At 37.4% G+C, this 10600-nt stretch overlaps 2 long non-coding RNA genes across 2 annotated transcripts in view; one reads left to right on the top strand and one right to left on the bottom strand.

The window, feature by feature from the left end:
• Nucleotides 1–311: 311 nt before the first annotated feature.
• Nucleotides 312–8833, bottom strand: LOC104862065. Its single transcript, XR_780173.1, has 3 exons — nt 8729–8833; nt 7889–7999; nt 312–403 (listed from the first exon to the last, which is right to left on the bottom strand). It is a non-coding gene; the product is annotated as an uncharacterized LOC104862065 (long non-coding RNA).
• The window catches only part of LOC104862059, a 19768-nt gene continuing 17134 nt past the window's right edge, over nt 7967–10600 (top strand). Inside the window, exons 1-2 of the long non-coding RNA XR_780172.3 lie at nt 7967–8045; nt 8469–8534. This is a non-coding gene — a long non-coding RNA (uncharacterized LOC104862059). The remainder of the gene's footprint in view (nt 8046–8468; nt 8535–10600) is intronic.

The following is a 10600-nucleotide window of genomic DNA, read 5'->3' as shown; positions in this document are numbered from 1 at the left end:
GAAGTAGAAAACCTCACAATAAACTTTAGAAGACTAGAATCAGTGATATCCAGAAAAAGTAATTTCCCCCAAATAGGACCAATATCTCACACGAATGGAGGCAAAAAAACAAAAGAAATAAGATAGTAGCAAATTGAAAACAGTAATATATCACGTCATGACTCAGTAAGTTTCAAACATCAGTAAGTATATTTCACCACATTAATAAAATAAAGTGAAACACATTATGTCCATGGATGCAGATAAAGTAGCTCATTAAATTCAGCACACATTCTTCAATAAAATGCTTACAAAATAGATAGACAATAATATCCTCTTCCGGATGCGGGGAATCCATAAATATATCCAGGATGGATAGGACATCACATGCAGTGGGGAAAGATCAAGTGTTTTCTCTCAAGATCTGGAACAACAAGGGTATCTGTCACTAGTTTTCGGCACTATTAATGAAAACTGTGCTGAAGTCTTAGCTACTTGCAATAAGGCAAGAAAGAAAAATAAAAGGCACACACATCATCAGAGAGCAAGTCAGTTAATGATATGGTTTTGTTTCAGATCCAATAACTATGGCCTTGGGAAGTGCAGTGAAGTTAGAGAAAGATTGTGTAGCGCCTGAGGAGCCTGTTGAAGGTAGAACAACATCTCGGAGCTGGACCCTGGAGGGGGGAGCTCAGGTGCCACAAAATTGTTTAAAAATTGCTTACATGGTCCCCAGCTATAAATCCCCCAGTTTATCCAACAGATCACACCATGGGTGGTTCAGTTTCATTTTAAAAAGAAAGTCAAGGATTTCTACTTGCTAACTTAAGATTTGAGTGAGTGAAACTGGTCAAATACTGGGTCAGAAGGTCTTTGCTTGCACGCACCCTGTGACTTCTTTAATTCTGGGAAGTAATTCCCCATAGACTGGTTACATGTGTGGTATTTTTCCTGGAGCTGAAAATGGTACTCATCATACGGACTGAATAATAGACTAATATTTGATAGCAATCCTTTATAGACTAATCTGATATGCATAAAAATAGGTGACAAAATGACACTTTATAATGATGATCAGGTAAAATTTGGATAAAACCTAGTTGGTGAAAAATCTAATTAGTGCTACTGGCAAAGATACAAGATGATGCTGCATCATGCAAAACCTTTAAACTTTTTATATTCACCAAAATGATGCCATTTTGTGAGGATGAGCCAGATATTTTGCCTTACTCACCTGGAAGTTGGAGTGTTTTTTTACTGACATTACCTCATTGTGCATGAAAAAAGTTAACCTTAGTTGTAAAAAAGTGAAGAAAGGGCATAAGTACACAGAGCTCTAATGAAATTTATACTCAGTCTCTTGTTAAATTCAGTGCAAAATTCAGCATAGCCACCTACTTAAACTTTAGATGCACTTACTTTGTCCAAAGGAGACAGGGTTAGTGAGATAATCAGTGATATAATAATATTAGCGAAAGCTGTGGCTTCTGAGTTTTATATACAATACACTTTGGATTGGATATCAAGAAGCTTCACAGAACTGAAATCACATAAAATTCATTCTTTTTTGGTACCGGGGATCGAACTAGGGTCCTTGTGCTTGCAAGGCAGGCGGTGCAGCCACTGAGCTAAATCCCCCACCCAACTAAATCACATAAAATTTACAGGATTATGATTTTGAACAAGTTGCTCCAATAATATGCTTTGTGATTTACTTTCTTCTTTTTTTTCAGCTTTAATTGAGTTTATTGGTACATTTTAGGGTTGCAGTACAGTTACATTCATTGTTGGGATCTTGTACCTTTACATAACAGGTCCTGATTCTCATTTTTTCCCTTTACCCCTGCCCTCCCTTCACCCCCCTCCCCATCTACAAACTTTATTTCCATCTTTTCATTATCTCACATTTTTTCTTTTCCCTTATTACCCTTCCCCTACCCATCCCACCTTCCCTACACCTTTAGCTGCTTTTCTTCCCATTTCTAAATGTCAGTAATCTTATTAGGATCTTATGTATTATTGCAGATTATTCACACCAGAGAAACTATTCGGTATTTACACATGTGTGCCTTATTTATTTCACTTAGGAGTGTATCTTCAATATGTATCCATTTTCCTATGAATGAATCTATTTTTAACTTTCTTCTTATTCCTCTCTGCTTCTCTTTCTTTCTCTCTTCTTTCTTCCTTTCCCTCTTCTTCCTCTATACTTTCTCTTTTCTTATGTCTTTCTCCTCCTACATCATCACCCAAAATAGTCATGAATAACGTAATTTGCAGCTGCTTAGGACTCATAAACTAATATTAATAATGGTACTCAAAGTTGCATCATAGAGTTGGGTTATGAATTTATATATTAGGAAAGAGGAAATAAATGGAACATTTAGTGCTTATTTGGTGCTAGATTTGAAAGCTGGGGAAAATACATTTTCCCATTTTGCACAGAAGCCTTTAGAGAAGTTAAATTGTCCAGTGACACATAGTAGGTACATTGTGGTAAATCATTAATCACATACTTTTGTCCAGTCCCAAAGGCTGTGTACTGCTGATCGTACCACTCAATTTTCTGTGATCTCAGTGAGTAGATAAACTAGCAAGCTCTGTCCTAAAATCTGGAGCTAGAGGTAAATCTCCAAACAGTTTACAGAGAGGGTACATTGCATACTTTGGGTTTTAAGTAGGACAGGATTTGGAGCAGTGTGCTCACATGGATTGTTGGAAGCTGTGTGTGGGCGGCTCTCTTTCTCCCTGAGAACGTCCAGTAGTGTAGACTACGATGCAATGAACAAGTTGGGTTTTCATTATTGCGTGTGTAAATTTCAAGGCATTTCCACCTACTTTATTGTATTTTAATTCTCATAACAATCATGACAGCAGGGTATAGAAAAGTAGTCCATTTGATTTTACTGAACAAAAAATTTAAATACAGAAAATATGATGACTCGTACTAGTTTTCAAGTGTTCCTGGACGATTGTAGCCCCCACATCATATAGTGCTTATTCTTAAAACTTGGGTGTTAAGTGGGACTAGGATTTCCTTGAGAAAGGAGAGAAGAGATGAGACGTTAGCTAGGAGGCACTTTGAGAAGAATAAACTTTTTTTAAAAAACCAAAACAGAGTTCCTTTTTCCTTTTCACTTTCCTTTTAAATTGCCATAGAACCTGACTGGTTGGTTGCTGACATTTCTCTTGACTACTATTGAAAGCCAGATCACAACTTTATTCGAAAAGCACATGTCAATTACTTTGAATACCTACTAGAAGTCTTAAAAAATAGGCACGACACTGCCCAACGTCACTGTACAGGACATTACGTACATTATTTTACCTTCACAGTCGGCAGCAATTCACAGATCAGCAATTTAGGCCTATTATCACCATTTTATGATGATAAAGGAGGAGCTCTGAGGTGTGAAGTAATTGCCCAACGTCATGTAACTGATTTTTTGCAAGTCTAGAAATCATACTCAAGTCTGCTTGTGTTCCAAACTCATGATCTTTCCAGGTTAGCTTGTTGTGAGGAGCACCCTATGCTAAGTTCTATCCTTCCTCTCCTCCCTCCTCTTTGTACATCTCATACTCCATTCACATTGATCTCTCAACAGTTTTTAAACCGCTTTGTGCTTTTTTTCTTTTTTTTTGCTTTTCCATGGTTATATTTTGTTGCCTGGAAATGTACCTGAAGCTTCTATGGTCTGTTGAAATCCACGCAGTCATTAAAGTGCAGAGGAGATATCATCTCTCCAGGAAAGGAGAAAACTGAAAACGAAGTGACCATTGCCTCCTCCAGACTGTCATAGGACTTGGTTGTATAATTTCAGTTTCATTTGTTGCCTACCCTTGTTCATTATTCTCTTGTCACTTTCTAATTTGTCCATTTAGTTCAAGTTTTTTTTTTTTTTTTTTTTTTTTTTTTTTTTTTTTTTTTTTTTTTTTGTTTTTTTTTTTTTTTTTTTTTTTTTTTTTTTTTGGTACCGGGAATTGAACTCAGGTCCTTGTGCTTGCAAGGCAGGCACCAGAACCACTGAGCTAAATCCCTGGCCCTAGTTCAAGGTTTTTGAAGTCAGGGACTATACCTATTCAGTCCTATTTCACTGATGAGCAGAGTGTAGAGAGGAGTTATTACAGGTGTCTGAAACGAATAGACCCTTCCTAGAAAAGAAGCTCATATGGCCAATAAATACATGAAGAAATGCTCAATTTCAGAGGCTTCAAGCCAAGGTCTCACTATCTGTGAGGCAGAGACATCATGGTGGAGGAGTGTGGGACTCACCCAGATACACCCAGAAGCGTGCTTTATTAATCTCCCAGGCAGTTCTCCAGCCAACCAAGGTTCCAGTGAACACTTAATCTTCACAGCTATTCGTATTGTTTAAACTCTAGTGTGCTTAATCAGAGGCAACTAATGCACCCAGATATATGCAAGGTCAGATGTTACTAATCTGTAATCTTTGGTGAAGTATGCCAGCAACAGGAAGTAGGCTAATGAGGTCACGAAGTGGACTTTCACCCAGTTCTGCTTGAGTTTTACAGCATGGTGGTTTGTCATGGTCCTTTAATTATATTTTACATGAAGATATTAATAAAATCTGTGAAGTATTTTTAAAAAATAAAATTACCTTTTGTTCTCCTCTGTTTCTGTTAATGGTATTTCTTTGTTTGCCAGATTCACTTGCCTTGTATTGAGCCCTAAAGTAAATGCCAGATGCACTCCCGCCAAAATAATCACAAAGGGACCTAGCCTGAAGTGAGGAGCTTTTATAGGATCTCTGAAAATCTTTCTAGTGCAGATGAAAGACATGAATATTTTAGGCTTTGTTGCACAAGAGATAGAAAACTTATAAACCTCAGGCTGAGAATTAAATTTTCTGCCAGCAAATACAATTAGTTTCCTCTCTGTTCCTCATGGTCACGTCCTAGCATGTGATATACAATACGTATTTCATGTGGGCTCATTAGGAGAAGTGTAGGAACCTGATATTTCACAAGTGCCCTATTGAATGTCATACCTCCGGAAGAGCTGAAATGCTCTCAAATTATTTTTCTCATTTCTGGTTCTTTGTAGGGTTGGATGGTAGACTCATTTTTGACAGACCAGTGTAGGCATGTGGAATGAAGCCAGAGCTTCAATTACCAAAACGGAAATCTGCTTGATTTGCTTCAATTGGCCTTTGGAATCCTCCATCATATTTGATGACTTATGACATACTGCAGTTGGAACCTCCGTGTTTCCAAAGGTTAAAAGCTCTGATGATGTTTAATAAAAACTTACAATGTTTCAAAAGTTGAGTAATACAAAGCTTCAGCTTCTTACAGTGCGACAGCACTAATTTATAAATTAAGCCTGGGAAGCTAATTTAAGATCTGTTGTTCCTAAGAAATGCTAATTATTATGTAGCAGTTCATATTTTTGTTTATGGAAAAGTTTTTCTGTTTATTATCTCATTCAACTCATTATAATTGAATGCCACTAAAGGGAATGTGAAACAAGACTATTTATTTCATTTTTAAGACTAAATTTTCAGCAGAATGTCAGCTAAAATTGCCTATAGCATTGCTGTGGGGGAAATTCTATGTGCATCTGTAGTTTTAACAAAGCTATAGAAGTCCATATAGACTGTAGCCCATGAAAAGTTGATTTGTTCCAAGCATGTCTGTAGGCTCAAGGGGAATGTTCTTTTTCACTTAATTTGTTAAGAAGAGAAAGTAGCTTGCTAGAATGTAAAGGCTAAAATTACAGCAGATTAGACACAGCAATCTAATGAAGTTATTCCTGATTGCATTACGGCTTTCCTTGTGGCCATACAAGGACCCAATTTCCTTCCATCTTGTAGCTCTTCTCTCCTCCAGGGCCTCAGGACACTCTGCACTGAGCTGGCAGATGGGAAAATAGAGCAAAGAACATCCATCTAATTCATAACCACATTATCCTAAGGATGCCATACATGAGTTTCTCTCACAGCCCGTCATGGGGAAATGGTAACATGCTGACTTTTGGAGTAGCATAAAAGGATAGAAACCGAACTTGGTAAACAGCTAGCCCATTTATACTACATTTTAGAGTTACTTAAAATATCTTGTATTTTTCAAATATCTCCCTATAATGTCAGATGTCTGCAGGTTTTACAAATGCATTCAAATTTGTAACAAAATTTAACTCCAGAGTAAGGTAGTACTGATAACAATGAAACCAAAATAAGAGTAAGATTGAAAGAAAGACACTCCTAATGAGATAATGGACAATGTGAAATAGAAAGAAAAGGGCTAAAGGTGTAGAGAAAGTGGGAAGGGTAGGGGAAAGGTAATAAGGGAAAAAATCTATATGAGAAATGAAAAAATGGAAATAAAGTGTTTGTAAATGGGGAGGCGAGGAGGGGGTGAAGGGAAGGCAGGGACAAGGGGAAAAAATGAGAACCAAGACCTGTCATGTAAAGGTACAAGATCCCAATAATGAATGTAACTGTACTGTATACCTAAAATGTACCAATAAACTCAATGAGGAAAAAAAAAAAGAAAGAAAGACACATTCTCACTAGGGGCAGATTGATACGTTAAAATATCAGACAATGGCTTTCACATGGCAAAGCAAGTTGCTCACGAATGATTGTATTTTTCTCTTTCTCTGTGTTATTACGTAATGGTAGAGCATTAAAATAATCAAGAAAGAAGAAAGCTAACATACTACCTCTAATATAGCATTTGATTACTGAGCCATTTGTAGAAGAGAATTTCAGCAACTCTGTGAAAGATGGAGAGAAAGTAGTGGACAGGTGACTGATGAAACCAAGCGGAGGAAACCAGACTCTAAAACCTATGGGTCTCTTGGTATGAACTGAAATTTGTTATGCTGTAGAGCAGACGTTCTCAAGGTGAAGTTCCCAGGTGAGCAGCACCCTTGTCTGCTGAGCCCTTGCTAGAAGTGCTGGCTGACTCCTGGGTCTTACTCCAGCTCTGCAAGATGAGGCCAGCTCTGGAAGTGAGCTCCAGTAATGCGGGTGTTAATAAGCCCTCTGGTGATTCTGATACAGAGAAACTGAGATTCACTGCTCTACGGTTTTTCTGGAGGACACTGTGTAACTACAAGGCAGGGCAAGAATTAGATGTCAGATTTAAGTAAAATGAAGTATTTGGACATCTGAATATAAGATAATTGCTTCTCATTACTGCTTCCCTTTCCACATTAAGCATTTAAATATTTATGCCTCAGTGAAAACCAAAAACTGAAAAAAGGGAGGTGAGGTTTTTGTCTGCGAAAGTTGAATAAGCAATCTCACAACAATCAGAAGCCCCAGTCTTAACCGTGCTATTGCTTGATGAAGACTTTTGCATTCTTGTAGTCAGGTTCTCCTGGACCCCTCCAACTGACACTAAGGTGAATCCTGATGATGAATTCTATTACCTATTACACAGATCAATTACCAACAACCAATATTTCAGCAATATAGAAAAAAAGAAAAATAAAGGCAAAGAAAAGCTAAAGGAAGAATTACCGTAACATAAATTAATGTAAATTAGAGTGTAAATTGGAGCCCTCAGAGAGAATTAAGAAAACATTATCTTTACAAATAATAGCAGATGAAGCTTGAAATATTAGCATGTTAGAAAAGTGAGAATTAGTTTTTGAAATTAAAAACATTTGAAAAAACAAAGTTTTGGAATATAAACCTGAGGAAATCTTACTAGCTATAGAGAGAAAAGGTAAGGGAAAAGGTGGGAGGTACAGAGGACTGAAATTGGAGGTAAACATCTAACCAGAAGTCCAGAGAAGACAAAATGATGCTGTAAAATAAACCCCAGAGGAAGAAATTGAAGAGCTGAAGTGTAAGGGCCTTAAGAAGAATATGATACACCTGCTTGGTCTCATAGTGAACAGAACTCACAAAGGAATAACAAAGAAAACACGACTCACTTTCTGCTTTTATGTTCCAACCATAGGTCACTATGGAAGTCAGTTGAGGCTTTGGGAAGAATGGAGTATCAACCTTGACAACTTAAAAGGCAAGGAATGGTTCCACAGTTGCTACGAAGAAGTGAATAATGGTGAATATTTACTTAAAGTTTAAAAAGTAAGTAAGAGAAAATTAAAAGGCAAGGGGCACATTGGCAGGAGAGACAAGAAAAGGCATAGCCTGATATAAGAGAGATAAAGTTTTTGTCAAAATAGGAAGTAAACATTCTCTTAAATTGATGAATCGAGAGATAAGTGAAATACCTGATGATGCACATGGTGATGGTCATCAGCAGAAATACAATTTTAGGAATGGTTTTAAGGATTAAATAATGTTATTACTATAAGAAAAACTAGACATTTGGAGGCATAGAGCAAGGAAGGTTCTTTTCTCTTTTAATTTTTCATTTGATTGGGGTTTTCAAACCCTAGAAATGATCTATTTGGTCCAAAGTTTTAAAAAACCCCAGTACATTTTCTTAAATAGTATAATGGATGCTGCTGACTACTCACTGTTTTCCCTTCTTCCTTCCTTCTCCAGATCTGCTAGTGCAGCTGTTTTCTCCACATAGCCATGAGTGCAGAGAAAATGGCTTAATCTCCAACAGTGAGTAATTAATCATCAACCTAAATTATAGCACAGTGGGCTGCTACATTCATGGATTTCACACAGACAGACTCAGCCAACCACAGATTGAAAATGTTTAAAAGAATATTGTATTGGAACCAAATAAGGAGACTTTTCCCCTTCTCATTATTCCCCAAACAGGGCAGTCTAGCAGCTATTTAAACACAACTTACATTGCACTAGGTATTATTAGGCATCTAGAGATGATTTAAACTAGACTGGAAGATGTATATATGTCACCACTTAACATAAAGGACTTGAGCATCCACGGATTTTGGTAGCTGAGGAAGGTTCTGGAACCCATCTCCAAGGTTACTGAGGGATTGTAGCTCCATTTCTCTAGTAACCAATTGGATAACGGTTATTCCAGTGGCCCAGTTCTGACCAAGGAGATGAGAGGTGTGTCTGCCAAGAAATTTTGACAAGTTTCTAGTCTCAAAAGGGTACATGAAAAAGTTCTTCCATTTCTATTGCTGGAATGGTGCAGGCCCTCAAAAGCACTGTGGGGAGCTAGTCATGGGCAAGCAAAGGTGCTGAGGATTTTCACACGACATATGCTGAGAATGTTGATGATGTTGCTGAAATCAGGGGACCGCTGATCCAACCAATCTCTGAAAGTGTACTTCCACTCCGTCCAAGGATTTCAGAGTGGCTAAGGAAAATGTGCTTTTTAAATACGATGGAATCATTTGTCTTGTGTTATGCGATACTGGGTTTGATGTTCTGTTTCCTGCCGTTGACGGTATCCAACTGTATGCACTTAATAGGTGCCTAAAATTAAGACTAAATCAATTCTTAAAAAAATACCCACTTATCTTCATTTGTAAGTAGATGTTTGCGGTGTATGATGACTGTGTTAGTGTGCGTACATAACACATCTCAGTTCTTTTTCTCATCCCATCCCCTTCCTTCCACAATCCTTCCTTCCATCGCTTGGTCCCCTTCCCTTTTGCAAAAAAGATCTATTTCCCCATTTCCTACTGTATTATATTTTGCTCTTTAATTCATTTATATTTTGGGTTGCTTACATAAGAACAAAAATGCAATACTTAAGTTTATCTTTCTGATTTATTTCACTTAACATTATGGCTCAAGATACATCCATTTTCCTACAAATCACTCAGTTATCCTTCTTTGTAGTAGAATGAACATCATTATGTGTAAATACTACCTTTTCTTCACCCATTCATCTGTTCATGGACATATAGGTGATTCTTGAGCTATGAATTTTGGGGATGCTTTGAGAAGTAATGTGTATGTACCTGCTGGTTTTTAGGACGAGGAAATAAGTATCAGTGTCAGAATATCTGTAAGCTTAGAACAGCCAGATTGAACATATCTGCCTTTTAGCAAGATGAGCAGATCCATTGTAATTTAAAATTTACTCCTCAAGCATCTTGACAGGCACTCTCTGGAAGAAAAGCAAAGATTGATTAATATGACTGAAGCACATGAATTATAGTCAAGCCCATTATCTTAATAAAATCACCATGACAACTTTAAGAGTTAAAGCTAAGACAGTGGACAGCCCGTACTATCAATGTTTGGACTGATGTGATGGCAACAGAGCACATGGTGGCAGGACTGAGGGCAGATTTTAGGGGCACTTCTGGCAATCAGGTGATAACTATCCTCATCTGACTCTGAGTCAAGCTTCCCAAAGATTTCACAAATCTTTATGAGTTGTCCTCAAATTCTTTCATTTCAACAAAAACGAAGTAGTCATTCACTTTCATGCATGGTGAGAACGTGAGATGTAGACAGAAGAAACTTATCAGGAACATGAACTTGTTGCCGAAAACTTCTCACCTCTTCTTGTTCAAGGGCCTTGTCTCCCACTTTAATGTTTCCCAGGCGCTATGTGTAGTGCCTTTACTCTGCTGGGGCAAATTTATAAAACTCCAGATGAACTGAGCAGGTACCTGTACCTCAGCTGCTTAGGAGGTGGAGGAAGGACTATTACTTGAGCCCAGAGTTGGAGTCCAGCCTTGGGTAACATAGCAAAAAAAAAAAAAAAAAAAAAAAAAAAAAAAAAAAAAAAAAAA

The sequence above is a fragment of the Fukomys damarensis genome, unplaced genomic scaffold (assembly GCF_012274545.1).
Source record: "Fukomys damarensis isolate Sample0158 unplaced genomic scaffold, DMR_v1.0_HiC HiC_scaffold_18, whole genome shotgun sequence".
NCBI classification, from domain to species: domain Eukaryota; kingdom Metazoa; phylum Chordata; class Mammalia; order Rodentia; family Bathyergidae; genus Fukomys; species Fukomys damarensis.
Note: the sequence above shows the minus strand (reverse complement) of the source record. Positions and strands in the feature narration are given on the sequence as shown.